The sequence below is a fragment of the Nothobranchius furzeri genome, chromosome 6 (genome assembly GCF_043380555.1).
Source record: "Nothobranchius furzeri strain GRZ-AD chromosome 6, NfurGRZ-RIMD1, whole genome shotgun sequence".
NCBI classification, from domain to species: domain Eukaryota; kingdom Metazoa; phylum Chordata; class Actinopteri; order Cyprinodontiformes; family Nothobranchiidae; genus Nothobranchius; species Nothobranchius furzeri.
This window is the reverse complement of record NC_091746.1, coordinates 68,749,940-68,777,904: the sequence shown is the minus strand read 5'-3', so window position 1 is coordinate 68,777,904 and position 27,965 is coordinate 68,749,940. Positions and strand designations below refer to the sequence as shown.

Here is a 27,965-nt window from a genome sequence, read left to right as displayed (position 1 = left end):
AGATGCAGTAAAGATGGAACAGTTGATTTAAAAGATGCAACTGCGTTGTCAGATAGAGACCGACTATAGTGAAATTTACTTTCATGTCTCGAGAACTCAGTTATAAAAAACTCAAAGGTTATCAGAAAGTGGCCCGAGAGGACTGGATTATGTGGAAAGATCGTTATTTCCTCACACTCTATGCCATAAGTCAGCACAAGGTCCAATGTATGATGGCAGGAGTGGGTATGTATTCTTTGAGTAAAACCAATTGAGTCTAAGATAGTACTAAAGGCTACATTGAGTCTATCATTTTCAATGTCCACATGAATATTAAAATCCCCCACTACAATGACCTTATCAGTATTTAGCACCAAATCAGATAAAAAATCAGAGATCTGATCCAAAAACTCAGAGTAAGGGCCTGGTGGACGATATAAAACTACAAACAAGAGTGGTTTTACAGTTTTGCAATCTGGATTAGGAAAACTAAGAATAAGATGTTCAAACGAACTGTAACTATTAATCTGTAAGGGACTGATTAATAAGTCCAAATGAAAAATGGTTGCCACTCCTCCTCCTCGCCCTGTACTTCGAGCAATATGATGATTTAAATAATTTGAAGGAGTCGACTCGTTTAAGCTAACACAGTCCTCTTGCTGCAGCCAAGATTCTGTGAGAGAGAGCAAAGAGATCTGATTATCACAAATCAACTCATTAACTAACAAAGTCTTAGAAAAAATGGATCTAATGTTCAACAACCCACATTTAATTTTTCTAGTTTTCTGCTCAGTTGAATTTGTTCTGATATTTATGAGATTTCCGTGATTTGCTTTATTAAGCCTGATATTTAATCTGTGTGGTTTTGACCGTGGGCAGGACACTGTCTCTATGGGGTAGTGGGTGGGTAACAGTACAGAAGCTGCAGAGGGGTGGGTTAAACTACGGCTCTGCTTCCTGGTCTGGACCCTGGGTAGTCATGGAGGACTATTAAAACTGGCCATATTCCTAGAAAGAAGAGCTGCTCCATCCAAAGAGGGATGGATGCCGTCTCTCCGCATCAGACCAGGTTTTCCCCCAAAAGTTTTCCAATTATCAATGTAGCCCACGTTGTTTTCAGGATACCACCGAGACAACCAGAGGTTGAAGGACAGCATGTGGCTAAACATGTTGTCACTGGTCCGATCAGGGAGGGGGCCAGAGAAAATTACGGAGTCCGACATTGTTTTGGCAAACTTACACACCGAAGCAACATTAATTTTAGTGACCTCCGATTGGCGTAACCGGGTGTCGTTACCGCCAGCGTGAATAACAATCTTACTGTATTTACGCTTATCCTTAGCCAGCAGTTTCAGGTAAGATTTAATGTCGCCCGCCCTGGCCCCATTTAAACATTTAACTATGGTTCCTGGAGTCTCTAATGCCACGTTTCTGACTATGGAGCTGCCAATGATCAGAGTTGACTTGTCAGTCCACTGAGTGGGGAAAAATCTGTTAGAAACGTGGACGGATTGGTGGTGGACCATGGGCTGGGTTCTATGCTTCCTGCGTACCGTCACCCAGCCGGCCTGAGGTCCCGGCTGCTCGGGTTGTGCTGGAGGATCGCTACGGGGTGGTTCTGAGCTAGTTAGCCCCGCGCTAGCTAAGTAGCTATGGCTGTTTACAGGCTTTTCAACAGGGCGGAGCCAGGCCTCCAATTCCGACACCCTCGCCTCCAAAGCTACAAAAAACGCTACATTTATTACACATACCATTATCACTACAGGAGGCAGCTTTTGCTTTTGGTTTGACCACAGATAATAAATGATGGACACTAGGGGTGCTAAAAGCAAGCAAAACTGCTAACCGTGACTTTAACCACAGTAAAGTTTGTAAAAGGTTTATTTCTCTAAATGATGAAATATGCAAGGCTTAACACAGACTAAAGCTTCAGCTCAAATTAAACAAAACAGTGAAAACAGTGACAAAAATCATCTATGTCTGGAATTACCACGCATCATTTCTGAAACACAAGAAGAAGAAAGTCATTTTTCTCTGGATGTGATAGGTCCAGAAGGAAGCTCCTCCCCGCAGAGCTTCTAAACCATTTTCAGTGAGATTTGTTTTGAAGCGCTCTTTTGGCTCGCCAACAGGACATTATAAACATCTTCAAAGAAAATAAATCCTTAAAACCACACCTCTAGTGCAGCTAATTGTTTAAACAATAAGTAGTGTTGTTAACGTGCAGTCTGGGCTTGTCAGGGAGGAGCTGAAAGGTCCAATGCCACACTTTAAAATGGAAATTTGGGACGCAGCTCCAGTGTTAGTGTGTAATTGCTCTGAGCCAGTGGAGCTGAGGCTAAACGGGCCCATTCATCGCCAGGCCCCAGCTCCACTGACCTACTTACATATGAATCAGATAGCAGAGAGAGATAGTGCTATAACACAAGCGCTGGCATATTGTGGCATTAATGCCAGGTTTCTCTGCTCTAATAGCCTTTAAGATTTAGGAGTGACTGCAGCCCAGAATCAGCCACCCAAGCTTCACCCACGGCTGCAGCATTCAAACATCACCATACATCTGCATCACTGATCACCTTTTCAAAGAGATGATGACATTTAGTCATACCCAGCATGCTTCTGCTTCCATTCTTTAACCTAAGATTAATCATTTACTTAATGAGGACACACCTCACCAAACACACTGGGTAAATGCCAGCTCCAGCGGACCTCTGAACTTGTCAGCAGTTTTTATTTAGAGCTATTTTTGACTCAGCGACAGCTTTGACATATCAGCTCTAAACATCTTCAGGGCTGTGATGGCTTAGCAGTCCAACCACCATCTCACTGATTTAATCAGATCATGGCCGAATCTCAGCCTGAGTCACTTTAACCCTTTATAGGGCACTCATTGAAGTAGTTTAAAATAAAAAATCCAGCCTCAGGGTGTTATTGTGGTATACAACAAATGTATCCTTCTGTTGTTACAATTTTTCATGCAGAAAATCAGAGAAAACAAAGTGATCAAAATGGACTCTAGCCATGTTCTGCTAAAGAAATAATAATTAAAAAAACATGAAAAGGTAAAACATAAACATTATTTTTGAATAATATAGTTGATTACAAGATTATTTAGAATAATCTAGCTAATTTTAGAACATTATGTCACTGTAGAATAATACAGAATAAATCATGATTATTAAACAATATAGTACATTTTTATAAAAACTGATTACTGTAGAATAATTTTGACAGTTGTTGAACAACAGATACCATTTCTGATCAAATATAAAGTATTAGAATGTTTTAGAATGTTTTACATTTGAGGATCTGCCTCATCATCTTCTTCATCTTCATCGTCATCACTGATGGCGAGACTGGCTTGCACAACAACTGTCCTCCATTTTCCATAGAAATCTGAGTTTAAAACTGCAAAATCTTTTCAATATTGTAATTGTTTCCATTACTGTTACCATGATTATGAAGATTACATCTAAAAAACTATAGATTTTACCTAAAAATATGCATAATTTATTTTACTTGTTTGAGTATGGTCAATAATGGCAGCGCTGATATTCATGGTTAGCCTGGCAAGCCAGACTAAATAATACATTTATTTAACAAACAACGTGACGTTTTTACCTCAACAGATGTCGGTATGAGGATCAGCACCTCCAAATCTGAGACCATGGTTCTCGACCGGAAAAGGGTGGCTTGCCAACTCCGGGTCGGGAGAGAGGTCCTACCTCAAGTGGAGGAGTTTAAGTATCTCGGGGTCTTGTTCACGAGTGAGGGTAGGAGAGATCGGGAGATCGACAGGCGGATTGGTTCGGCGTCTGCAGTGATGCGGACACTGAGCCGATCTGTCGTGGTGAAGAGGGAGCTGAGCCAGAAAGCCAGGCTCTCGATTTACCAGTCGATCTACGTCCCAATCCTCGCCTATGGTCCTGAGCTTTGGGTAATGACCGAAAGAACGAGATCGCGGATACAAGCGACCGAAATGAGTTTCCTCCGTAGGGTGGCCGGGCCCAGCCTTAGAGATAGGGTGAGGAGCGCGGACATTCGGGAGGGACTCGGAGTAGAACCGCTGCTCCTCCAAATCGAAAGGAGTCAGTTGAGGTGGTTTGGGCATCTGGTCAGGATGCCTCCTGGACGCCTCCCTGGGGAGGTGTTTCGGGCATGTCCTGCCAGCAGGAGGCCCCTGGGTCGACCCAGGACACGTTGGAGAGGTTACATCTCCAATCTGGTCCGGGAACACCTTGGGGTCCTGCCGGACGAGCTGGTGGAGGTGGCTGGGGAGAGGACGGTCTGGAGCTCCCTAGTTGGGATGCTGCCCCCGCGACCCAGACCCGGATAAGCGGAGAAATACAACGACGACGTCGTTTACCGACGATGCCGGTAAACGAGGCAGCCCGCTGTTGAAAAAGGCAAAAATCTATCCTTTTTCTAAATAAAGGACTTAAATGCATCTATCTGCTCCTGGTTCTAATAAAACCCAAGTAAAAAAAGTCCAAAAATTATGTAAAAGCCATCTCAAACAGCCTGTCGCCATCTTGTTCCACTCCATTTTAAGGAAAAGTAATGAGGATGACACATATATGATGTCACCAGAATCTCCTCCCACCTAGCTTAGCTGCTACTTACCACATGGCCATATTTATGGTGGTTCTTTTCTTCTGAAAGAAAGCTTTGAAGTTTGCTGAACTTACAGCCATTTTCCCTGTTTTTCTTCCTGTCTGGTTTGATGACATCATTTTTGTGATGCGTATTTGTAGTACTGGACTTATTTTCACACAAAACCCAAAACAGCGTTTCCCCCGGTTAAAAAAAGCGCTTTCTTGGTATCAAAATCATCCTCATTAAAATACAACATCATTAAAATTCACAGATATCATGAAATCCATAACAAGCGGAATTAGAAAATAGTGTTCCTAGACACGCTGACTTACATTCATTTGGACCCATGGTCCAGAAGTAGATGGGTGTGACTTAGGCCTCCTATTCACTCTTAAACCTCTTGAGTCAGACATTCGATCTACAGAAAACATCAAATACGTAACATTATGTTGTTGATGTCTTACCTTCTGAATGAAAAGCTTAATGATGACAGAACATTACTTAGGACAGCTGAGGGATTGACTGATTTATCTTTTGGGTTCGAGCTAGAACTTTGTCAGTTTATTGATGTGTTCAAGCAACACATTCTCACACCCAAAGCGTCGAAAAATGATGATGGGCGACGAAGCGTTTGTTTCCAATGCGTTGGGAGCCCCAAAATCTCAGTTTTTCCACGTTAGTCGGTTTACCCAACGCTCCCAATGCTCATCGGTGGCTCCCAACACATCAGAAACAAACGCTTTGTCACCCATCATCATTTTTTGATGCTTTGAGATTGAGAATGAGTTGATGGGTTTGACTAACTTTTGTTAAATGTAGGATTTTATTCCTGAGCAGTGAACAAAATGTCAAATTCAGACTTCAAAAACTGATTCTTTTCAAATTGTTGTGCAGAAAATGTCTCAGTGTCAGCCATGAAAATCAAACCAAAACAATCGGCGGCACATGCTGGACACCATCAACTCTACATATCAGCATCAGTATTGGCGACAAAAAGTAAAAACATATTGGCTGATGTCTAATTGAGAAGTCAATAAACAGAAAGCAAAGCCAAGTTGACTCTTCATCACCACCTTCTTCTCATACTGCTCTTGCTACCAACTCTACATGCTTCTTATTCATTTCCTTTATTCCTTTAATCACATTTTTAAATCACAATTTTTACACTTCCCATTTTTATACAGTTTTTAATGATTTTCCCAGTTTTGTCCTTGTGAAGTGCCTTGTGGTTTTCTTATCTTATGTTATATAAAATATTTCTTCTCCTTTTTTTTCTTCTCATGTGATCACTATAGAAGAAGTCCAAGTTTAGACTGCAGCAGAGCACATAGGATTAGACTCAGTGAAAGACCTCACAGCTGGTAAACTTGATGGGCGTGTTTAAGCTGCTCTTTAATTAGTGTTATTTGTTTTTTAAATCCCCTGCTGAGAGGGAGCCGATGGTGAATGCAAATGGTGCAGCAGAATGTTGGCAGTTCTGGGCAAAAGTAAAAGGTAAACACAACATAAAACCTGAATTTTAATAAAACAGCGTGTAGGAGCATGGTGGTGCTGTTGCTCCACAACAAGAAGGTCATAGGTTCAAATCCCAGTTGCAGCCTTTCTGCTTACAATACAAAAAATAATTTTTGAGAAAGTAAAAAATCCTTTTTTTAGACTAGCTAAATAATCTAAAGTTAGATTTATTTGCTACTTTTAAGAATTCCACCCAAGCAACTTTTGCTTACTGCATTTGATCATATTAAAAGTGGCGGTGTGTTTACTAGCGCTAGGGGGCAGAACACACATACATTTCAAGGTTACACCATATCGTCGTGACTGTTAGCATAAAAAATCATTACGATAAATGTTGTTACCTGTGGAGCAGAAAGCATGCTACCCCTGTGTGACTCCTCAGACTTCGATGGTCCTTCAGTTAATTCCATCAAGAGAACATACTGCTGATTGTAGTTTTCAGATTCTCTTGGGGTCCTGCACTTGCTGATGACATCAACATACTACGGCAATACTGCTCAGCCAAAATATGTTGCATCTCCTTTTTGATTCTGTTCTTTCACATATTGTTTTGGAAAGAGTTTAGCAGTTTTGTTACTGAATTCATTTACTGCCTAAATGTTTTTTGACTGTGCTAACGTAGAATATCGTACATCCAGCCAATCATCTAATATGAGGTCATCGACAGGCGCAAGTCCCCGAGCTGGCCAGAAGGATACATGGCGTCTTATATGGCGTTCCCCAAAGATAGTTATACGGTTAAGGTTATATGTTACAAAGCCGCCAATATTTTTCAATGACTTGATTTTATACATTTTCAACGTTTTGATGCATATTTCCAGTGATTAACGGTAAAAACTTCACATTGTCTCTCTAAGAACATTTACATTATTTCAAGTGTTGTTTTTGCCCCCAAAATCTTTTTAGACTAAAAATAGGATAAAATGTCTTTAACCCTCTGGAGGCAGGCGTTGCAGATGTGCAACGTTAAAACCTACCTACCTGGTTACTCCACGTACGTATATAATGAGCATTTTTAACTCAGAAGTACCCTGAAGGACTTAGTTGTTCGTCCTTTTATCAAAACTTATTTTGAGCCTGAGAGGGTTAAAGAAATCTTTATATTGCGTTTAAAATCTGTTTATGCATTGCAGCTACCATGTTCTTCCCATGTATAAACACTCCACTTTGGAAGACTCAAAACATGCATGTTGGGTGGACTTGTATATCGATTTTAAGGTTCTTTTAATGGTTTTTAAGTGTCTATTAATGGACTCGGGCCTTCTTATCTTTCAGAACTGCTTTTACTATATAAACCCTCGCGGTCTCTGTGCTCCTCTGGCAGCCGTCTCCTAGTTATCCCTAAAGTTAAGACACACACCCACGGCGAGGCGTCCTTCAAGCACTACAGCCCTCGCGTTTGGAACGGGCTGCCGGAGGACCTCAGGGCCGAAGGGAACGTCCAGGCTTTTAAGAATAGGCTCAAGACCCACCTTTATAGCTTAGCTTTTAACTGATTACTATTTATCTAGTCTGTTTCACTGAATCGTCTGTCATATTTGTTTACATATATATATATATATACATATATATGTTTATCTCTTTTAGTGAATTTTATTATTTTATTTACATCTTAGTGTTTTTACATGATTATGTTTTTTTTACTATCTTTATAATCACTTTATATCAGTTACTTTCTATCCATATTAGCTTTTGTTATTTTACATGTTATATATTTTAATCCTCCAGTGTTTCCTCTGCGGAGCCCTCTGCCTTGGGGCCGGTGGTTGGTGGCGGCGGCGGCTGGGGCGCTCCTCGGGTAGTGCCCGGGCAGTGGTGGGGGTTTCCGCCCTCCCTCCATGGGCGTCATGGGTTAGGGTCTTGGCTGCTGCCGTGGATCTGTTACTGCCAGGGCAGATGGCTCCGCTGATGATGTGTCGTTCATTACCTGAACTCAGCCTATTGTTTACTCTGTTGCTCGTGTGTGTGTGTGTGTGTGTGTGTGTGTGTGTGTGTGTGTGTGTGTGCGTGTGCGCGCGAGTGTCTTGGTGATTGTATGTCCACCTTGGAAATTGGTTGCGGGAGGGGAACTTTAATTGTTTTATACTTGGGGAGGGGGGCTGGGATGGGAATATGGGATCGATGGGGCCATTTTAATCTGTGAAGCACTTTGAGTTGCATTTTTTTGTATGAAAAGTGCTTTATAAATAAAGTTGATTTAATTTGACTTGTGTGTCACTTCAGATGGAAGCATCTGCAAAAGGCCTAAAGATGAACATAAAGTCCAGAACGAAAGGAAGAAACTAAACTGCACGTAACCTCAAAGACATTTGTATTTTAGCATTTAAAATAAACCAATCCTTCAAGTTGTTCACTAAAAATGAATTTTTAAAGTGAAGATGTCAGCCTCTGTCTGTGCACACCGACGCAAACACAGAAACACCTGCTTGTGTGCAGAGGATGAGGAGGAGCTGCCTGAAGAATATGGTTTGGTATCAGAGATGTAATTTAATTAGAAGCAGCTGAACACATGCAAATGCTGTTAATAATTAAGGTCAAATCTTAGTACAATTATAGAGATTAGTAAGATAACCATCTTTGTGTTGTAGAGAAGAAAGGGAGAACGCTGTTTTTTTAGGGAGCAGTGAAAATGGATTAGAGTGGAGATAACCGCAGTGATGAGAGCAGATGGAAGGAGGCAGAAAACTGGAAGAGAAGAAAGGAAAGCAGTGATGAGGAAGTGGAGGAGATGTTTGATGTGTAAATATGCCGCATAGCCACTAATGTTTTCCCTGCAGGCACGCAGGTGAATAAGGCATGAGTTTGGTTCAGATTTAGAATAATATTCAAATAAGTGTCGGCAGAGATCACTGACACTCTGAGACTGAATTAGACTCCTCGCCCTTTGTTCCTCGTTGTCATCGGGGATGAAAACGTCTGGGAAATCGCTGAAGCTTCAGTTTCACAAACGATGAGATTCTCTGGAGGTGAAAAAAGTTCAATGTTTCAAAAATTACAACTCCTCACGGACTGAAAATGAGATTTCCTCCAGTACGAAGAGTATTCTTCAGCACTGAGTCGGTGTGTTGCCGGACGAGCACCTAGAGTGTGGTTTAAGGAAGACTTCTTGGCATCGAAGTGGTCCAACTGTGAAGTTGTGAAGTGCGTTTCAGTAGAAGTTTATCTCACTAGTGTAGAAAAAGAAAAAAAAACACTAGATTTAATTAGATCATCTTGTTTCTCGTCCAGACGGAAGAACATATGGCCCTGCACTTTTCTCCATCCCTTCCACGCAGCTCTGTTCTATTTTCAGGATCTCGGAGAGTAAGCTTTGAAGCTGCAGGCTTCTCCTCCACATGCTGGTGCTCTCCTGTAGTGAGACGGGGTCAAAGAGAGCCCCCCAAACAACAACCAAGGACACACCCCATCTAACGGCTCTAATGACTTCCCCTAAACTCAGCGAGCAGTTCTTGATTTTCTTGTCTTGGTGTCGTCCAGCGGAGGAAAAACACGGACTGAGTAAATGATTTATTGAAAGGATGCACTTCTGCTGCTCACTTTGTGAGCTGAGTGCACGTCTGTCCTTAAAACTTTAAACATGTTGCCGTATTTAATCTTAGTAAGTAATGAGAACACGCTCCTCAACCTTACTCTCAGTCACACGGATCCTTTAATTATGAGTAAATTACAAAAATGTGGCCAAATGATTGAAAAGCGTATAAAGAAATCCTGTAAAAATAATAAAAAAGCTACAGAATCGGTTCATGAAATCTACTAAATGTAAACTAAAGTGGCTCTAAAGAAACTGGTATGGATATAATCGGATTTTTCTAACCTTATTTTTCCAGCGTCTAATACACCAGAACAACTATTGTTTCATGTTCGTGAAAACAAAATAGGAATCTTTTAAGGCTGTCAAAAGAAAAGAAAAAAAGAAAAGAAAAACAAAACAAAATGAACAACCAGAAGAAAAAAAAGATGATTTTTCTCTCTGAATCTGAACAGAAAAGCTTTTACTCTAATTGATTTTTTAAACTCTTGTTTGTTTCTCCTTTACTGTCCACACAGACAGCACAAATCTCCCCTAATGAACACGATGGTGGGAGAGAAACTGAAAGATAATGGTTTCAGAGGAAAGAAGGAAGGTTGTTCCGTTAACAAGCGTGCACTAAACAGTAATCTTACTTAGTTTGTAAACAAAAATCACTTTTCGAACATCTGTGATTTGTCAAATCCATTTCTTCTGACATTAATTGTTCACAATAGTTTGAATATCACAGGGGAGCAACTGTCACACCAGGTATTAACCAAATGTTGTGGTCATTTGCTCAAAAGGTGAAGCTTTAAACATGAAGTTACAGAAGAGGGTCTCAAAGTAGCTTACAGGGTGACTTTTATTCATCATCATCATCATCATCATGCTTTCTTTACATGGCGCTTTCCACCACCCTCAAAGGCGCTGAACAGGAAAAGTCACAAAGCTAAAAAGTGACAGCAAGTCATAAAAACACTAAAAACTAAATAAGAACATGGACATTACTGAGAACAATAAAATGCAAATGAGATTACAGAAAAATTAAAATTAAGTAGTTAAAAGAAATCTAAACAAAGAATGTAAACCATCAACCAAATGCTTTAGGAGAAGGCCATCCTATAAAAATGAGTCTTCAACCTGCCAGAGATGGAGACTGTTTGTGAGTGCGAGCTGGGTCCAGAGAGAGGGTGCAAGGACTTGAAAAGCCCGATCACCATGAGTCTTAAATCGGGTGCGAGGGACGATAAGCAGTTTCTGTCACGTTTCAGTGTTGGTAGGACCCAAAATGCAGGAACCCAATATGACATGAGGCAGGAGATGATGTAAAGTAAAATACTTTTATTAGGCTGAGTAAAACAAAAATATATCCAAAAGGGCTGGAGCCCAAAAAATAAAAAATAAAAAAACTGTAAATCCAAAGGGCTGAGCAGGAGATCAAAACAGTAGAGACAACACGAGCAGACTGACAGAATTACCACAATGGGCCGACACAAGACAAAGACAAGACCGGGCTTAAAAAGACTGGGAGGAACAATTAGGGAAACAGGAAGCAGGTGTGTGGAGTGAGGGCTGGAGGGAAGACAGGTGACAACAATTATCTAAATGGGGAAGCAGAACCAAAGGAGGGCAGATAAACACAAAACTGAACTAAAAGACTGAGGGAAGGACTCACACACACACGATCACACCCAAATACACGCACACACACTGAAATGGGGAATGGACACACACACACACACACACACACACAAACACTCAGTTGGGGAACAGACACGCACACACCCACACAAACACAAAGCTGGAGACAAAGAGGCTGGAGCTACAACAGGAGGGGATGGGGATGATCGAATGCCCACAAACAGCAGAAAACACAGAAATGAGATGCAGACAAAGGACACATGAGGGCGCTATGAGACACACAAGGGAATCTAGAGAGGGATGGAGGACACCAGGAGGCACATGAAGGAAGGGGCAGACGCAGACCATGACAGTTTCTGGTGTGGGAACATGCTATATTAAGAGCTCTGCTAAGTAGGTGTGGGCACTGCCTTGGAAAAGCTTAAACTTTAAACTGTGCCCGGTAGCCCGTGCAGGGAGGCCAGCGCGGGAGAAATGTGGTTCATTCACTTGTTTTTTTTTTTTGTATTGTTTTAAATACATTGTATTTAAAAAAAGATATAATTAAAAATAACTTTTGCAGTGGTAAACAGAATCAGCTCCTCTAAATCTGAGACAATGGTCTTGATTCGGAAAAGGGTAGAATGCCTTCTCTGGGTCAGGGATGAGGTCCTGCCCCAAGTGGAGGAGTTTAAGTATCTCGAGGTCTTGTTCACGAGTGAGGGAAAACTGGAGCGTGAGATCGATAGGCGGATTGGTGCTGCATCTGCAGTGATGCGGGTGTTGTACCGGTCTGTCATGGTGAAGAGAGAGCTGAGTCAGAAGGCGAAACTCTCGATTTACCGGTGAATCTACGTTCCTACCCTCACCTATGGTCACGAGCTTTGGGTAGTGACCGAAAGAACGAGATCGCGGATACAAGCGGCTGAAATGAGTTTTCTCCGAAGAGTGGCTGGGCTCTACCTTAGAGATAGGGTGAGAAGCTCGGTCATTCGGGAGGGGCTCAGAGTAGACCCGCTGCTCCTCCACATCGAGAGGAGCCAGTTGAGGTGGCTTGGGCATCTGGTCAGGATGCCTCATGGATGCCTCCCTGCTGAGGTTTTCCGGTCACGTCCAACCGGGAGGAGACCTAAAGGTAGACCCAGGACACGGTGGAGGGTCTATGTCTCTCACCTGGCCAGGGAACGCCTTGGGATTCCCCCGGAGGAGCTGGCCCAAGTGGCTGGGGAGAGGGAAGTCTGAGCCTCCTGCCTTAGGCTATACTGCCGCCGCGACCCGACTCCGGATAAGCGGATGAAAATGGATGGATGGATGGAGTGGTAAACAGATAAATGTGACCCCCTCCCTCAGTAAAACATTGGACTCTTCCATTTTTGCACATGTGTAGCATAAATGGAAACAAATGTTTGCTGACTGGATGCTTTAAAATCAGGAAGGTTGACAGATTTTGGTAAAAAAAAAATTCAGAAATTAAAAGTCACTGACACACAAACAGAGGTGAAAAGCTTCTGCTTGCTAAAATATTCATGCAAACATCACAGAAGATGATAAAGATCTGTTGGTGCTGGGGAGTGGCTCACTCCCACTGGAACCAATGCTTGTTGTGGTGAATATAGGAAACTAATGTATAATTTAATAATCTAATAGGCTCTTTAAAGCAAATACCCACAATATGAGTTCCATCCATCCATTGTCCATGGTCGAGTCACTGGGGCAGCAGCAGAGAGGCCCGACTTCCTTCTCCCTAGCCACTAGGCCAGCTCCTGGGACAATCCCTGGCCAACTGAGAGACATAGTCCCTCCAGCATGTCCTGGGTCTTCCTTCAGGTCTCCTCCTGATTTTATGTGTCTGGAAAAGCTCACCAGGGAGGCGTCCAGGAGGCATCCTAATCAGATGCCCCACTGCCACCTCAACTGGCTCCTCTCTGTGTGGAGGAGCAGCGGGTCTACTCTGAGCCCCTCCCAGATGGCCAAGCTTCTCACCTTATCTCTAAGGGAGAGCCCAGCCACCCTGCAAAGAAAACTCATTTTTGGCCGCTTGTATCCACGATCTTGGTCTTTCAGACTCTACCCAAAGTTTGTGACCATAGGTGAGCAGAATGTGGAATGACCAGTAAATTGAGAGCCTGATCTTCCAGCGCAGCTCTCTCTTCATGACTGACCCATACAACATCTAAATAATTTAAATGTAGGATCTGTTTGCAGATTTTACATGAAAATGTTCTTTTCTGCAAGCTGCTCCTTTAAATGCTCCAGCTTGTCAATAAACTTCTGCTCTATGTTGATTTTCTCATCTTTTTCTCTGTTAAACATCACTTCTAAGTCCAAATTTCATTCCTCCAGTTTTTCACAATGGTTCTCTGCAGCAATCGTCTTCTCCTTCTCCTGATTGAAACAAGTATTTCTATTCTGCAGTTTTTCTTTTAAATGATCCACTTGTTTGAAAAGTTCATCAATTTGCCTGCTTTTAAAATCAGCTAAATCCTGCTGAACCGTCTGAGTCGATTCTGATTCTGAGACGATGGCGTCTAGGGGCCATCGTCTCAGAATCAGAATCGACCGCCTCAGATCCAGGGAACTCCATATCAGCAGATAATTTAGTCTCATATTGAAGAGACTCTATCTCAGCATCAAAGACGGATGTATGTTCTGTTTCATTAAACATGTCCTTCTCTGTCTCTTCAATTTGTGAGAGTAGTTCTGAGTTTTCATCCTCAGTATCAGAACCAAAGTCGATCACTGACTCAAAATCCATTTCTTCTGGGTGTAGACGTGAATCGTACCAAGACATGTTTCTTCGGTTCATCATTTGATTGAAAATAAGGGCGTGTTCAATCTTAGTTGGGTGTCCAGAGACAGTGATGCGTTCTCAGCAAGAGGTCTGACAAGACTGAAGTAAGTGCTGCTTGTGGGCCTTTTATAGTCTCACAGACTCAGTTATTGTGTCTACCCGGTTCTAGAAGATTCCAATAATTAATGTGTTTTTGTTAAATTAATATTAATATTAATTAATGTGTATTTTAATAATATTAATATTAATAATATCAATATAATATTGATATTATTATTAATTAAAAACACATTAATTAGTTAAAGAGCAAGTCAACCCCTACCAGATTCTTACTCAACTCCCACTTCCTGTTTGAAAAATGCAACAAATGCTGTTGCCTAGCAGACCGAGAGAGCGGAGCCACTAACAAATACACACACTCACAACATTGTGACATCATAACGTACCATCTAACATCATAGTGTACCTCTTAGCCAATAGCGATGGCAGATTTAAATTCAAATGCAGTGCTGAGTTTTTGCCTGACGACGCTGCATCGCTGACAGTTTTAGGCAGATTATTTAAATTTTAACTAAGATGCACTGAAGTACCAAATTATTGACTGAACGTGTGTACAGAGCAATTAGACACTCATTTATATAGTTTATCAACAAAAAAAGTTGATTTGAGGGTGACTTGCTCTTTAAATTTTCTAGAACCGCATATACACAATAGCTGAGTCTGTGTGTGACATCATACTGGAGGGTTTAAGTCCAGAGTTTATAAAAGGCCCACAAGCAGCACTTATTTCAGTCTTGTCAGTATTAATATTACTATAAATCTTAATAATAATAATAATAATAATAATAATAATAATAATAATAATAATAATAATACTATTAAGTAATTAATTAGGGGTCCTTCTGCTTTGCCAGTTGGAGAAGGGATTACCTAAATGCAGCTCTATGATCACTAAGCTTAGCCTTCGTGCAGCAAGAAAAAGCAGTTTACCAACATTAAAGTAGCAGTGGTGTCTAAAATGATCAAGTTAAAGTCCTTGTGGGCCACATAAATGAGATTTTGTTTATTGTAAAAAATTGCAAATATGATTTTATTATGGTAAAAAAATTTTCATTTTACTACTCACATTTCTGATATTAAAAATATACATTAAAGTGTCATAAAAAATGTAAAAAGTGTGGATAAACATCAACATGCCTATGGAGAGAAGCATTTGCAAGAGGTGCCTGCACACAATCAGCCTGAGGACCACATATGGCCCTCGGGCCATACTTTGGACATGCCTGTTAGCATCTTTGTGTGTTTGTGCATGTGTGTGTGTGTGTGTGTGTGTGTGTGTGTGTGTGTGTGTGTGTGTGTGTGTGTGTGTGTGTGTGTGTGTGTGTGTGTGTGTGTGTGTGTGTGTGGTCACCTTAAAACCTGAAAAACAAGGCATATATTCATTCTTTCTAGGTCAAACCTTACTTGTATCAGCCTTTAGAAATCAGATTTGCTTATTATACTGGCAAAACATGCTAATCAAACATATTTGTGGGGCGACGGTGGCACAGGATTTATGTGCTCGCCCCGTAATCGGAAGGTTGCAGGTTTGAGCCCCGCTCAGTTTGTCACTGCCGTTGTGTCCTTGGGCAAGACACTCAACCCCCCTTGCCTGCTTGTGGTGGTCGGAGGGACCGGCGGCGCCAGTGCTTGGCAGCCTCGCCTCTGTCAGTGCGCCCCAGGCCAGCAGTGGCTACTTTGTAACTCATCCCCACCAGAGTGTGAATGGGTGAATGACTGAATGTGTTGTAAAGTGCCTTGAGGTGTCTCAGGACTCTAGAGGGCGCTATTTCAAATACAGGCATTTTACCATTTACTATTTAATCTTTAAACTTTCAGCCCATGTTTCACCTTATTTTAAATAAAAAATAGGTTTCAAAGCGTTAGAAGAAATGTTTAATCAGAAATGAGTAAAATTTGCTTCAGCACCCACAAGAAGCTGCTCATTGTCACATCTGCTGCTTGTCAAAGTTCAGGACCATGGACAGCGTAAGCTCCTGCTTCTTGGAACCAGCAACCAGGACTAACCCTAACCCTGCTCAGGTCCGTCATCACCACCTGAGGGCATTTAATGCTTGTTTCTACTATTTAAAAAGACCACACCAAGAATAAAGTAATACAAAGTTTTATTATTTGCAGTGAAAAAAAATCCTCAGGCGCATTTATTCATTAGGAATATAATAACAATGAAAAAAAAGAGTGTTGACCAATAGATTTGCATATCCACAAGAGGAAGCTGTCAATCAGTGAGAACGTGCCCCAAAACTCTTCGTGAGATGTTTGCGACAGTCGAGCAGAATTTACACTTTAAAGATGCAGGGTGCTGCTTCATGATACACAATGACAGTTAAATACTAAGTCATTAATTGTACTTTAGATAATTGTAGCTGAAATATTATTAATAATAAAAGCAAATTTAGAGTAGATAGCTGTTGTTTGGTGCATCTACAGGAGGCTAATATGGTGCTAGCTTGATTGCTAACTTGACGTTCATTGAATTAATGTCAGTAAGCTTTAAGCTACCGTAGAAGAAGCAGGAAAATGAAAAGGAAATTATCTTTGTATTGGAGGTAGTGTTTAGTGTAGTGTTGTTGAACCCCTATCTACTTTAGACTATTGTTTTATTCTGTTGACTCCGCTGTTCCTGCATACGTGCAGCACGACCCCTCCTTTCCACTGGCCGCCTAAGCTTTGCTTATTGTCAGTACGTCCCAGCATTTAACCGCCATTACAGTGGATTGGTGCCTGTCCACTGCCTGCTCCAGAATTACTCTTTGGACGTGTCCCAGAAGTGCAGGGACTCGTTGCTTGTGTCTCAAGTCTGTTTGTTATGTGTTACGCTTCCAGAACACACCAAACTCTGCAGTCCAGATCAAGCCAGAAAGGAAGTCAAACATGAAAGCAGTTGTACAATACAGAGGGTACTTCGGCTGAGACTGAATCTAATTATTTGTAATTTAAATAATCTAATTAAAATAAAGATAAATTGTGTCTGGTTCTAGTATTTCATATTTACTAGTTCCTATTGCATGAGTTCAGATGTATGAATTTGTGCACTTAAATATTAATGTTCTGATTTTATTGAAAAACTTGTTCTGTAATAATTTCTTTACTATTGAGATCAAAAATATTTAATCTAAATTCTGAGGCTGTCCTGTAAATAGTTTTCAAATAAACAATACTCATAGCAACTTCTGATCAATCCATATCAATGTCAGATTTAAAATACTGTATTGATGTAAACCACACCCACTTACGGTTAAACCACACCCACTTCCGGGTTAGGCCACGCCCACTCCGAGTACAGATACAGATACAGATGGTGGTGTACTCACTCATCCCTAGTGTAAACCATCTAGAAACTTTCAAAACAAGAGTCACGAGCAGATTTCCAGTTGCTTAAAATATTTGTCACTTCGTTGCCGGGGAAAACAAAACTGAAAAAAAAAAAGCACAGACCTTTTTGGATTCATGCATCCGTCTGTCTCCTTGCTTGTTATCGTGTGAACTTCCGAAATCACGCATGGTGTAGCAAATCCTTCCGTGAATTTGTGACCTTGCAGGACCAGCTGTAAAGTAGAATGTGCCTATTACGTCACACACCGCTTACGCATCCAGTGGAAAGGCTGGGTTGGGTGAAGCTGTCAGTGTCTTCCAGGAGGGGAGGGGGAGCTGGGGCGGGAATCCCTTCTTGTCCTTGATGATGTCACGCTATGAACTACAGCTTTGAGAAAGGTTATTTCAATTATTTGTTTTTCTTTGTTACCAGATACATCAAGCTATTCCTGCTTCATAGTCACAAGAGCACCTAATATGTTTTTTTTTGGCAGCGTTTTTTGATTTGTTGGCTGTTTTTTTTGGCTTTTAGGTTTTGAAATAAATAAAAAAAGACAACCTTGCTGAAATCCAATTTCTCATTGATCAAATGTGCATGGAACCATCCAACCTCCTCCTGCGAAACGTAAAAAAAAATGTTTGGGAAGATTAAATTATGAAAGTGCAAATGCACGACTTGAGGTCGCAGCACTTGGAGGTAATTCATCACTGTCATTTCAACACCTCTGCAGCAGGTCAAGAAGCCTTGCTCTGATGAAACACCACCAGGAGACGGTGAAGTCACAAAGAATTAAACCAGTGGAGCATCACTGTGGAAAAAACACTTAACCCATGAAACGTCCTGATGTTTCCCTCGGTGAACAGAACAGGAAATAACTGAAAAACAGATCGTAAGCTGGCAGAAAATCACCAACACATTTAACTTCGAGTTACTCATAATGGTAATGTAGATATCTTTTTAAAGACGTAATTTTTTCTTGTAAGTACATTTTGCCCTATTTCCATGACAAAGTGTGTGGAGTGAGCAAATTCAAGTTGCAAACATGATAAATTCAGTGCATTTAATTTGAATTAAACATGATTTTTAAGCTGTTTTCTGCAAGAAAAGCAAATAATGTTTCCACTGCATTTTAATCTTTCTTTTGAGGCTAGAAAATCTAACTAAAACTGGGCCAATAAAGAAAACTAAAGACAGACATGCAACTTTGGACAACTGAATAACACATGAGAGTTTACAGACTGATGAGGTAGGTAATAACAGACAAGACACACAGTGGTAATTAAGAAAATACATCATGCTGTGAGGGGAGAGCATTACAATGAACCAATTTAGAACCCGACAACCTTCTAATGTGAACACAGTTGGGTTTTCTTAGAGTAAGTTGGCAGGATAAAAGCTAATCTCAACTCAGCAATCACAGAAACCAGCTCCTCCTGGAGGCTCCCAAAGCATGGCCATGCTGGAGAGGACCTCCATTCCCTTCAGTGAGTTCTGGGTCCCAATGGGTCTCCTCTCAGGAGTTCTAATTAATTTTTTAAGTTGTCTCATCATCTTGTGGTTTGTTTTGGAGACTAACCCCGGGTTTCCACGGGAGCCGTCAGCAGCACGTTACTGCAGCAGCACGTCTTTCTCGCGTAAGCTGCTGCTTGGCCCTTCCCACGAGACGCGAAGCAGCAGGGGAGCAGCTGTCACCGACCGAGCACGAAGTCACATGAGTGACTTCGTCAGTAAACACAACAACAAGCAGGAGAAAATTACAACATGGTTTGTGTTTCATGTTCTGTCCGTTTTATAATCGCCAATACGGACCTGAAAAACAAAGGAGACCGCTAGCTAGGTGATAACTTCTCAAGGGGCCGCACAGTTAGTAACCTTTTTTTATAAAGTAAAGCGACCGGAAGGCAGTACGTTCTTTATTCTGAAAATCTCGGGAGCTTCTCTCCATTTCCGCCTCCGATTTCCTGTCTTTCCTTCCCCAAAAATGTCGAACTTGACCCGTTTCAGAGGCGTCGCGCGTAGAAAATAGAACCGGCGCGTGAAGGCTGCGACATGCTGCTCCTGAGACGCGGCTGACTCGCGCTGCTGACGGCTCCAGTGGAAAAGGTTCTGTTGACCACAGCGGTTCCTATCAGCAGCTATGACGTGCTGCTGCAGTAACGTGCTGCTGACGGCTCCAGTGGAAAGCCGGGGTGATGTACAGTATTAATAAATCAAGAACAACCTGTGAAAGCAATCCATTTATTATGTCATTAACTCCTGACAACACAAACACCCACTAAATTTCACATAAAGGCCATAATTCATCATATTACCTGACTTCATTTGTTCAACAAGGACAATCACAGTATTTCCAGTAAAACTTTAAAGCACTGGCTGAAATATGAAATGATGGTTTTGGATTTTACATCAGTTATTAAATGCAGGCTTTGTACCAGTCTGCCGTGGTGAAGAGAGAGTCTAGGTGGTTCATCTTTGTTCCAACCCTCACCTATGGTCATGAACTTTTGGTAGTGACCAAAAGAACGAGATCGCAGATACAAGCGGCTGAAATGAGTTTTCTCCGCAGGGTGGCTGCTCTTCCTTAGAGATAGGGTGAGAAGCTGCGGTTCTTTTCCTTATCAAAACACAAGAGAACGAGACAACTTTGTCCTTACAGCGTGGGGCTTTTTATTTGTACAGTTCAGTAATAGAACACCAGTCTTTGGGACAGCGTTCAGCCAGGACGCAGAGAGCCTCCGGCTGCAATCTTCCAAAAAGCCTGCTTACATCGAAATGAGACCCCAGTTACACTTTTTACTGACGTCACTCCTGCATAGCTTATGGGTCTCACATACACAAGAATTGGAAACTGTGTTCTCTGGGTGGCTGCATGTTGGAGTAGCTCTGTTGACTATATGTAAGTTTAGCCTTTTCTTGGGTATTTTTTTCTAGTTTCTCAAGAAAAACTGTATTTTTTGGACACTTTACTTTTCTGTTTCTGGTGCTGTGAAGCTTGGAGGATTTTTACTGCTATTTTTTTTAGCTTTTTTCACTTTTTGAGCATTTTTATGATGCGTAACCATGGCAACAAGCTGGTTTACAATCGGGAGCAGCTGATTAACATTGGAAAGGCTGAAATAATACCTCAACTGAAGCCACAAATCCCAAATGAGCTAAAACGCAAGAAGCGTGGGTGCAGAGCGGGAGCAAAACGGCAACAGAGAAAGAGGAAATTCAAACCATCTCTTCCATCGATCATAATGGGCAATGTGAGATCACTGGCCAACAAGACGGAGGAACTCCAAGCCCTTTCAAGGACTCAGCCAGAGTTTCGGCAGTTTCGGAACCGCTGGAGGAGATAATGCAAAGAAGGATTCTCCAGAGAATCAAGAAAATGATGGACAACTCTGAGCATTCTCTTCACAAGACTGTCCGACAACGGAAGAGTGTCTTCAGTCAGAGGCTTCTTCAGTCTGGCTGCAACACTGACCGCTGCTGGAGATCCTTCCTGCCAACAGCCATTGTAATATACAATAACTCTTTGATGACTTGATTGTTATTATTATTCTGAGCTACTACAGCAATCAGTTTCCCTCTGGGATTAATAAAGTATTTTTGAATTGAATTGAATTGAGTTGAGTCTTTCCCAGCAAACCATACAACAACAGGAAACAGCTGTTTGTACTCAAACTACAGATAAACACTTCTTTACTGGATCTAGAGACGAGATGTGGACGTGCAGCGTCTCACGTCTTGGCTCACATTCGCTTGCTGTTGACTTCAGATAAACATTCAGATAAATGTTAGTCTTACTGGAAATGATGCAAACTGGACTGAAAACAGGATATTAAAGAGTCACGTACGCAAGCACAGCTCTTGGCTCCTACAAAGCTTGGTCATCTGGGAGAGGCTCGGAGAAGACCTGGTCAGGATGCCTCCCTAGTAAGGTTTTCCAGGCACGTCTAACCGGGAGAAGACCTGAAGGAAGACCCAGAACACGCTGGAGGGACTGTCTTATGGCTGGCCAGGGAACGCCTCAGGATTCCCCCCAGAGGAGTTGGCCCAAGTGGCTGGGGAGAGGCTAATTCCCCCGCGACCCAATGGATGGATGGATCAATTATTAGACAGTTATTTTTATTATGATCAGTTAGTGGATTTTAATTCTACCTGTGGCTTTTTAAATGTTGTTTCATTACAATTTTACTATTTGAAATATCGTCAGATCTAAAAGGCCTACGTTCAGAGCAGAATATTAGATCAGCGCATGTTGCCGTGGTGATCCCAGCTCAAACAGAGTCGCCTTTATGACACTATGACACCGTAAAACTCTCCCAAAGCGCAACACAAGCCATTAATCTCGTTTTGCAGCGCTCCCCTATTGACATTCAGCCGTTTTTCAAGCAATTTACAAATTAATAAAGGCACTCTTGTTCCCATCCACTTCAACACGGCTCTCTGCAGGCAGCAAGGAACACTTGCCAGTGCTGGTGTGAGCTGGATTTGATTTACACCTGTACACCTTTTATTTTACAGTTCGTACGACACAGTGAACATGCCTACAGCTGGTGCACGTGAGGAAAATGGTAAACGTGAAGAAAAATAAAGCTGAAAGTGTGAGGCTTAAGCTCCTGTGCTCCATGTACTGGAATGACACGAGCAGGAGCATGAGTGAACCAGCCAGACTACAGCTTGTCAGACCTGCTCCCACCTAACGTCCATAGCCAGACTGACTGATGGGTTGAATAATTCATCTAATGGTATTAAAGTGACACGGCTCGCCACTGTCATCACTCGATTCCCCTGGAGCCAGCTGCAGCCCATCCTGGAGCCTCTCCCTGTTTACCACCGACACACTCTGGCTATTTTAAAGGTAGGCACCAGTTTTATTCTCTCACTCACCTCACCTGCAGCTACTGACCTACTTTTACAGAGGCCTCAGGCACACACAGCATTTTTTGGGGCTGAAAGTGACATGCTCAAAATGAACTAATGATATGAATGAAAACCTTCAGTCACACTTGATTGAGTCCAAAGACTTTGCTTCACTTATTAAAGCTTGGTTTATGCTTGACGCATTCACTTTCCGCTTGGTGATGCGGCTCGCGGATGGAACGCGCTTCACAGCTCGCAGCGTTTATGGTTCATGCGGCTTGTCTCTGCGGTGAGCCAATATTCTCCCAAACTGTAGGGGGCAGCATGGAGCTCTATGGCATGCATCCAACACTGCACCGTAGTAGAAGTAGAAATTACTGTTTACAACATGGCATTCCAGCATTTTTTAACAGCGTCCTCGTCTTTTCCGACAGCGCGAGCTATTTCTCTCCAAGAATTATTAACAACATGTTGATCACGGTGATCTTTGAGAGCTGAATCATACAAATGTCTGTATTTACGAACCTCTGCCATACTAGTTCTTGCCGGTCCGCCATGTTTTTCCGCGTCCGTCCGTCCGCGTGGTTAGAAATTTTCCTAGGTGCGTGTTGCGGAAATTTTGAGCCGTGCGGAGACGCGGTGGAGGGGCGTGGTTGTTAAAATGACGCAATTTCGCCGCGCGGAGCCGTCAAGCATAAACCAACCTTTAGGCATCAATAACCCTAAGCTGGATACAGGAGCCGCAACGCACGTCTTGTTAGAAATACAACAAAAATGTTTTATCCTCAAAAGCAGCTGGATCAAAGGAAGTTTGGTTGATGCATCTTTAATAGTAACAAGGCAGGCATAAAGAAGCATAAACCTTTTTAAAGATACGTTTACTCACATTTTTAAGACACATACTAAAGTATGAGTAAGTTGTTCTTTGGGGAAAAACAGACGCTTCTGTTTGAGGACGTAGAATTCAGCGGAGGAGAGAGGGGCAGCAGACGGCAGGATTTGATGTTTAGACATCTCACCTCTGACTGGATAACAGCAACACCACTCTACCACTTTACAACGCTGATGTTTTATCTCCACAAGTAACTCAAGCCTGAAGGAGTTCTGCTGAGGGGTGGAGTTGCTAATGCTAATGGTTAGCTTCAACTAGTCGGGGAGTTTTCTGCTGTTTCCTGGACGCTAAACCAACAATGGCCTTCCCTGTCGTGAGTCAAGATGGGTGAGTCTACGATTGCTAAATGCTAGGGGGACGAAGTTCTGTCAGGCTTTTCTGAACCAAGAGTTTTTCCACAGATGAAGGAAAATTGGGAAAAAGACTTTAGGTTCAGCCTGCATGTTAAACTCAGAGTGACTGACGATACGTAAACAAGTGTTTCTCAATAAACCTGCTCTATAAGCGTAAGCCCTCCTCAGATAGTCTGATACTGTTGGTTCTCATCAGTGCTTGAATAAAGATCAACATGGTGGTCCTTATGTGTGTTTTATAATTTTTTCTTGGGTTTTCGTTTAAACGTAGCTGTACTCCTAACGACAAACCCAGAGGACCGTGTAAATGCATGTGCAGCTTTTCATTTATTAACTGTTATTCATACTTTAATTAGATACATGAAGTTATTAATTTAACCTCTCCTAGTAAAAAGTCAGATGTGGCACAAAACACAAAGATGTTAGGTACACAGGACAGCGGCTGTCATTAAAGGACAATATGGCAGAAGCAGAAGGACATCAGCTGTTCAGCGGGATGAGTTAGATCCATCAGGATGGCGGGTTGTTGTCTGGATGATTGTATTGTTGTCATATTTCCATTTCTTTGTCAAGCTATATTTGTCTGTTTTATTATTCTACGGCAGGGGTGTCAAACTCAAACTCACACGGGGCCGAAATGAAACTCTGGGACGGAGTCGAGGGCCAAACTTAATATTTTTTGAAAAAGTGACGGCAAATTTGCACATTTTCTTTATCAACATATATGCAATTTTGAACCTTTAAATTTGGAAAAAAACATATTTCTGCATTAACACTGAATGTGGAATAACCAGGATCTGGCTGTCCTGATGTACCACCAGCACCTCCCTCATTCTGTGATTTCACTTCCATATCTCTTAGTGAATTGTCAGATCTGATTGGAAATATGAAATCAGCAGGTTCTCCCGAGGACCCTCTCCCCCCGAAGATGGTGGGTGAGATCATCCCTATTTTGGGCCCCACAATTCGAGACATTTTTAACTCTAGCTTGGCTTCTGGGGTGTTTCCTACTTCTTTTAAAAAGGTGGTTGTGCAACCAATTTTAAAAAAACCTGGTTTAGACGGCTCAAACCTTGCAAACTTTCGGCCAATCTCCAAATTACCGTTTTTGTCTAAGGTCCTTGAAAAGATTGTCTATTCACAGATTACAGCACACATGAATAGCTTTTCTCTGGATGACATGTTCCAGTCTGGGTTTAGGCCACTTCACAGTACCGAATCAGCCCTTCTTCGCGTGACCAATGACATCCTGGTGGCTTCTGACTCTGGGTCGCCTGTTTTGCTCCTACTATTAGATCTTTCTGCAGCATTTGATTCCGTTGACCACAATATTTTGCTGGGTAGACTTGAGTCATGGGTGGGGCTAAGGGGTACCTCACTTCAGTGGTTCTGCTCATATCTGTCAAACGGAGTTTTCAAGGTCCAGTTGGGTAATTGTTCCTCTGCATTCCTCCCACTTCCATGGGGAGTCCCGCAGGGATCTGTGCTTGGGCCTCTCCTGTTTTCAATTTACATCCTTCCCCTGGGTTTCATCCTGAAGAAATATGGCCTGGGCTATCATATTTATGCAGATGATTGCCAGATCTACCTGGCTTTGAAAAAACCAGACTCCATCTCTCTTCTGGACCAATGTTTGGCTGAAGTGAGGGTTTGGCTTGCTAATAATTTCCTTAAGCTAAATGATTCTAAGTCTGAGGCACTCCTGATGACCCCTAACAAAACAACTCAAATATCTTCTGATTTGGCCACTCTCCCTTTTGACCTCAAGCAGTGTGTTACCAACCTTGGGGTGAAATTTGATACACAGTTTTCCATGGGCCCTCAGATTAATGCAGTGATCAGATCGTATTTTTATCAGCTGCGCAGACTAGTCCGCTTAAAACCGATCCTGAAACGAGCACACCTGGAATCCGTAATCCATGCTTTTATCATCTCTCGACTGGATTATGCAAATTCCATTTTAATTGGTTTACCTGCCTCCGCTCTTAACAGGCTTCAGGTCGTACAAAACGCGGCAGCCAGGTTTCTAACAAACACTCCTAGGAGAGAACATATCACACCTGTACTGGCGCAGCTCCACTGGCTACCTGTAAACTTTAGGGTCAAGTTTAAAATCCTGATTTTTGTTTTTAAGGCCCTGAACGGTCTGGCACCGGATTACCTGTCGGATCTTGTCACTAGATATGTGCCAAACCGGGCATTGAGGTCTGCCGATTGCCTGCTGCTTCGTGTTCCATTAATGAAATACAAAACGCGGGGGCAGCGTGCTTTTGTCTATGCTGCTCCGACACTATGGAATGCACTTCCTCTTTCGGTGAGGCTGGCACCATCCCTCCTCCGGTTCAAATCGCTGCTGAAGGCTCACTTTTACGACCAGGCATTTTTAAATCCCTGACTTTTATTATTTTATTATGTGTCTTTTTATTGACTGTAATTATCTGCCTTGTTGTGCATTTTATTGTTGACCGTGTATTGTTTTATATTGTGTTTTTACTTTTTATTCTGTACAGCACTTTGGTCGGCTGCCATGCCGTTTTTAAATGTGCTTTATAAATAAAGATGGTATGGTATGGTATGGTATGGTATGGTAACCAAATTACACACGAGCAAGTCAGTTACAAATAAAATGCATCAGTGGTATTTATTACTTGTGGTATAATCAGCATTTTAAAAATCTATTCAGGATTTGTTTTCTTGTTTATTCATTTTTCAGACACCCGGCAGCAGACGCTGGAAAAAACACAAAGGAGGGGGCGCGTCGGCTCCACGCTGACGCCGCAAAGCATCATGGGAGTTGAAGTCTTTGCAGTAAAATCAGCCAGCGGGCCAGTTTTAATATATTTTTGATATTTATCTCGCGGGCCACATAAAACTGCTCCGCGGGCCGCATCTGGCCCGCGTGCCTTGAGTCTGACATATGTGTTCTACGGGGTATCCGCGGGTCCTTAAAAAGTCTTAGAAAGTCTTAAATTTGCTTTTCCAAATTTAAGGCCTTAAAAATTACAAATAATCCTTAAATACAGTTTCCAAGGGTCTTAAATTACCAAAGACCCAATAAACAAAATTATTTTGTTTCTATTAAATTTTGTGAATTTCTAGTTAGCATTCAGCATTTTTTGTGTACGATGTTGGCGTAAGCGGAACCGTACACATGTAGTTGGTTGTGAAAGGGGGCTATTTTTAGATGAGCACATTAGCTGGTTAAGCTAGTGGGAGCGTGCGCCATGGGGAAGTGCAAGTTTAATGGTAAGTGGATGGCTAATCCCACTTTTGCGACGTGGTTAGCACCGGTTCCAGGCAATAGCTGGAAATTATAGCTTAAATTTAATTTCAAAAGTAGCTTAAATTTAGTCAAAGTGGCCTTAAAAAAGGACTTAAAAAGTCTTAAATTTGGCTCCCTTAAACCTGTAGATACCTATGATGGGCTGCCAAGGACTTAGTTGTTGTTGTTGTTTGTCCTTTTATCAAAAGGTAGTAAAAACATGAGTGTAAACACAGGCCACATGTGATGTCAGAGCATTTTTGTCACGTCGCCAAACCGAAAACCTTGATCATTTGCTCACCTGCCTTCAGGTAAGGAGCTCATCTCATAATATCGAATAGATTAGATTCTATTCTATTTATCTATTTTTAGGCGACTCTTTTCAACGATGGCATGCGCTGAAAGTGAAGGTTAGGCTCCACAGACACCTCTGCCGCTGTTTTTCTGCTCGACAGGTAAGCTAAAGTTTGTTATGCTATTTGGAGAAATTCATTTCAGATTACTGCTAGAAGAAGTTGGCTACTTGTAAACGGAGCATGCACGGGCATAGCTGGGCGTTCTTGCTCTAATGCGCATTTTTTATCAAAACCTGGTTCTTTCCTGAAATTTAGAAAAATCCTCCGCCATACGTGTAATCATTTTTGATGTACGACACATGGAATGGGTTATGACCATTCTAAAATAAATTTAAACCTACAAAACCAAATAAATAAATGGCTACAAGCATTTCATCTTGTGAGCCTTGAATTTGTTATTCGTTCCACTTTGGGAACTCTGGGCAAATATGGTAAATGAAATTTAAAGAGCAAGTAACGTCTAAATTAACTTTTTTTTGCTGATGAACTGTATAAATGAGTGTCTAATAGTGTTTTAAATGTGTGCATTCTTTATTTTAGCATTTTGGTGCATTTTCTTTAAAAATTAAAAATTCTGTCTAAAAACCACAGTAATGCGCCACCTTCAGCTGAAAACATAGAATTTGAGTCATTTTGAATAAATTTTAGCCAATGGCTAAAGAGTAAAGTACTACGTAAACCAGTAGAGTACTACGTAGCAGCTCCGTGCCAAAGTTATAAAAGCAACGAGCGTCTCGGTCACGCCCTGTGGCGCGTGGGAGTTGGATTTGCAAGTGATCGTAGGAGGTCAGCGGTAGTTCAGCATTAGCATATAGCATTAGCATATCCTAGTCTTAGCATATCTTTTAGTGTTATAAATACTT

At 41.9% G+C, this 27,965-nt stretch overlaps 1 pseudogene; it reads right to left on the bottom strand.

The window, feature by feature from the left end:
• Positions 1-962: 962 nt before the first annotated feature.
• On the bottom strand, positions 963-3,538 carry LOC139070258 (uncharacterized; annotated as a pseudogene).
• Between the last annotated feature and the right edge of the window lie 24,427 nt (positions 3,539-27,965).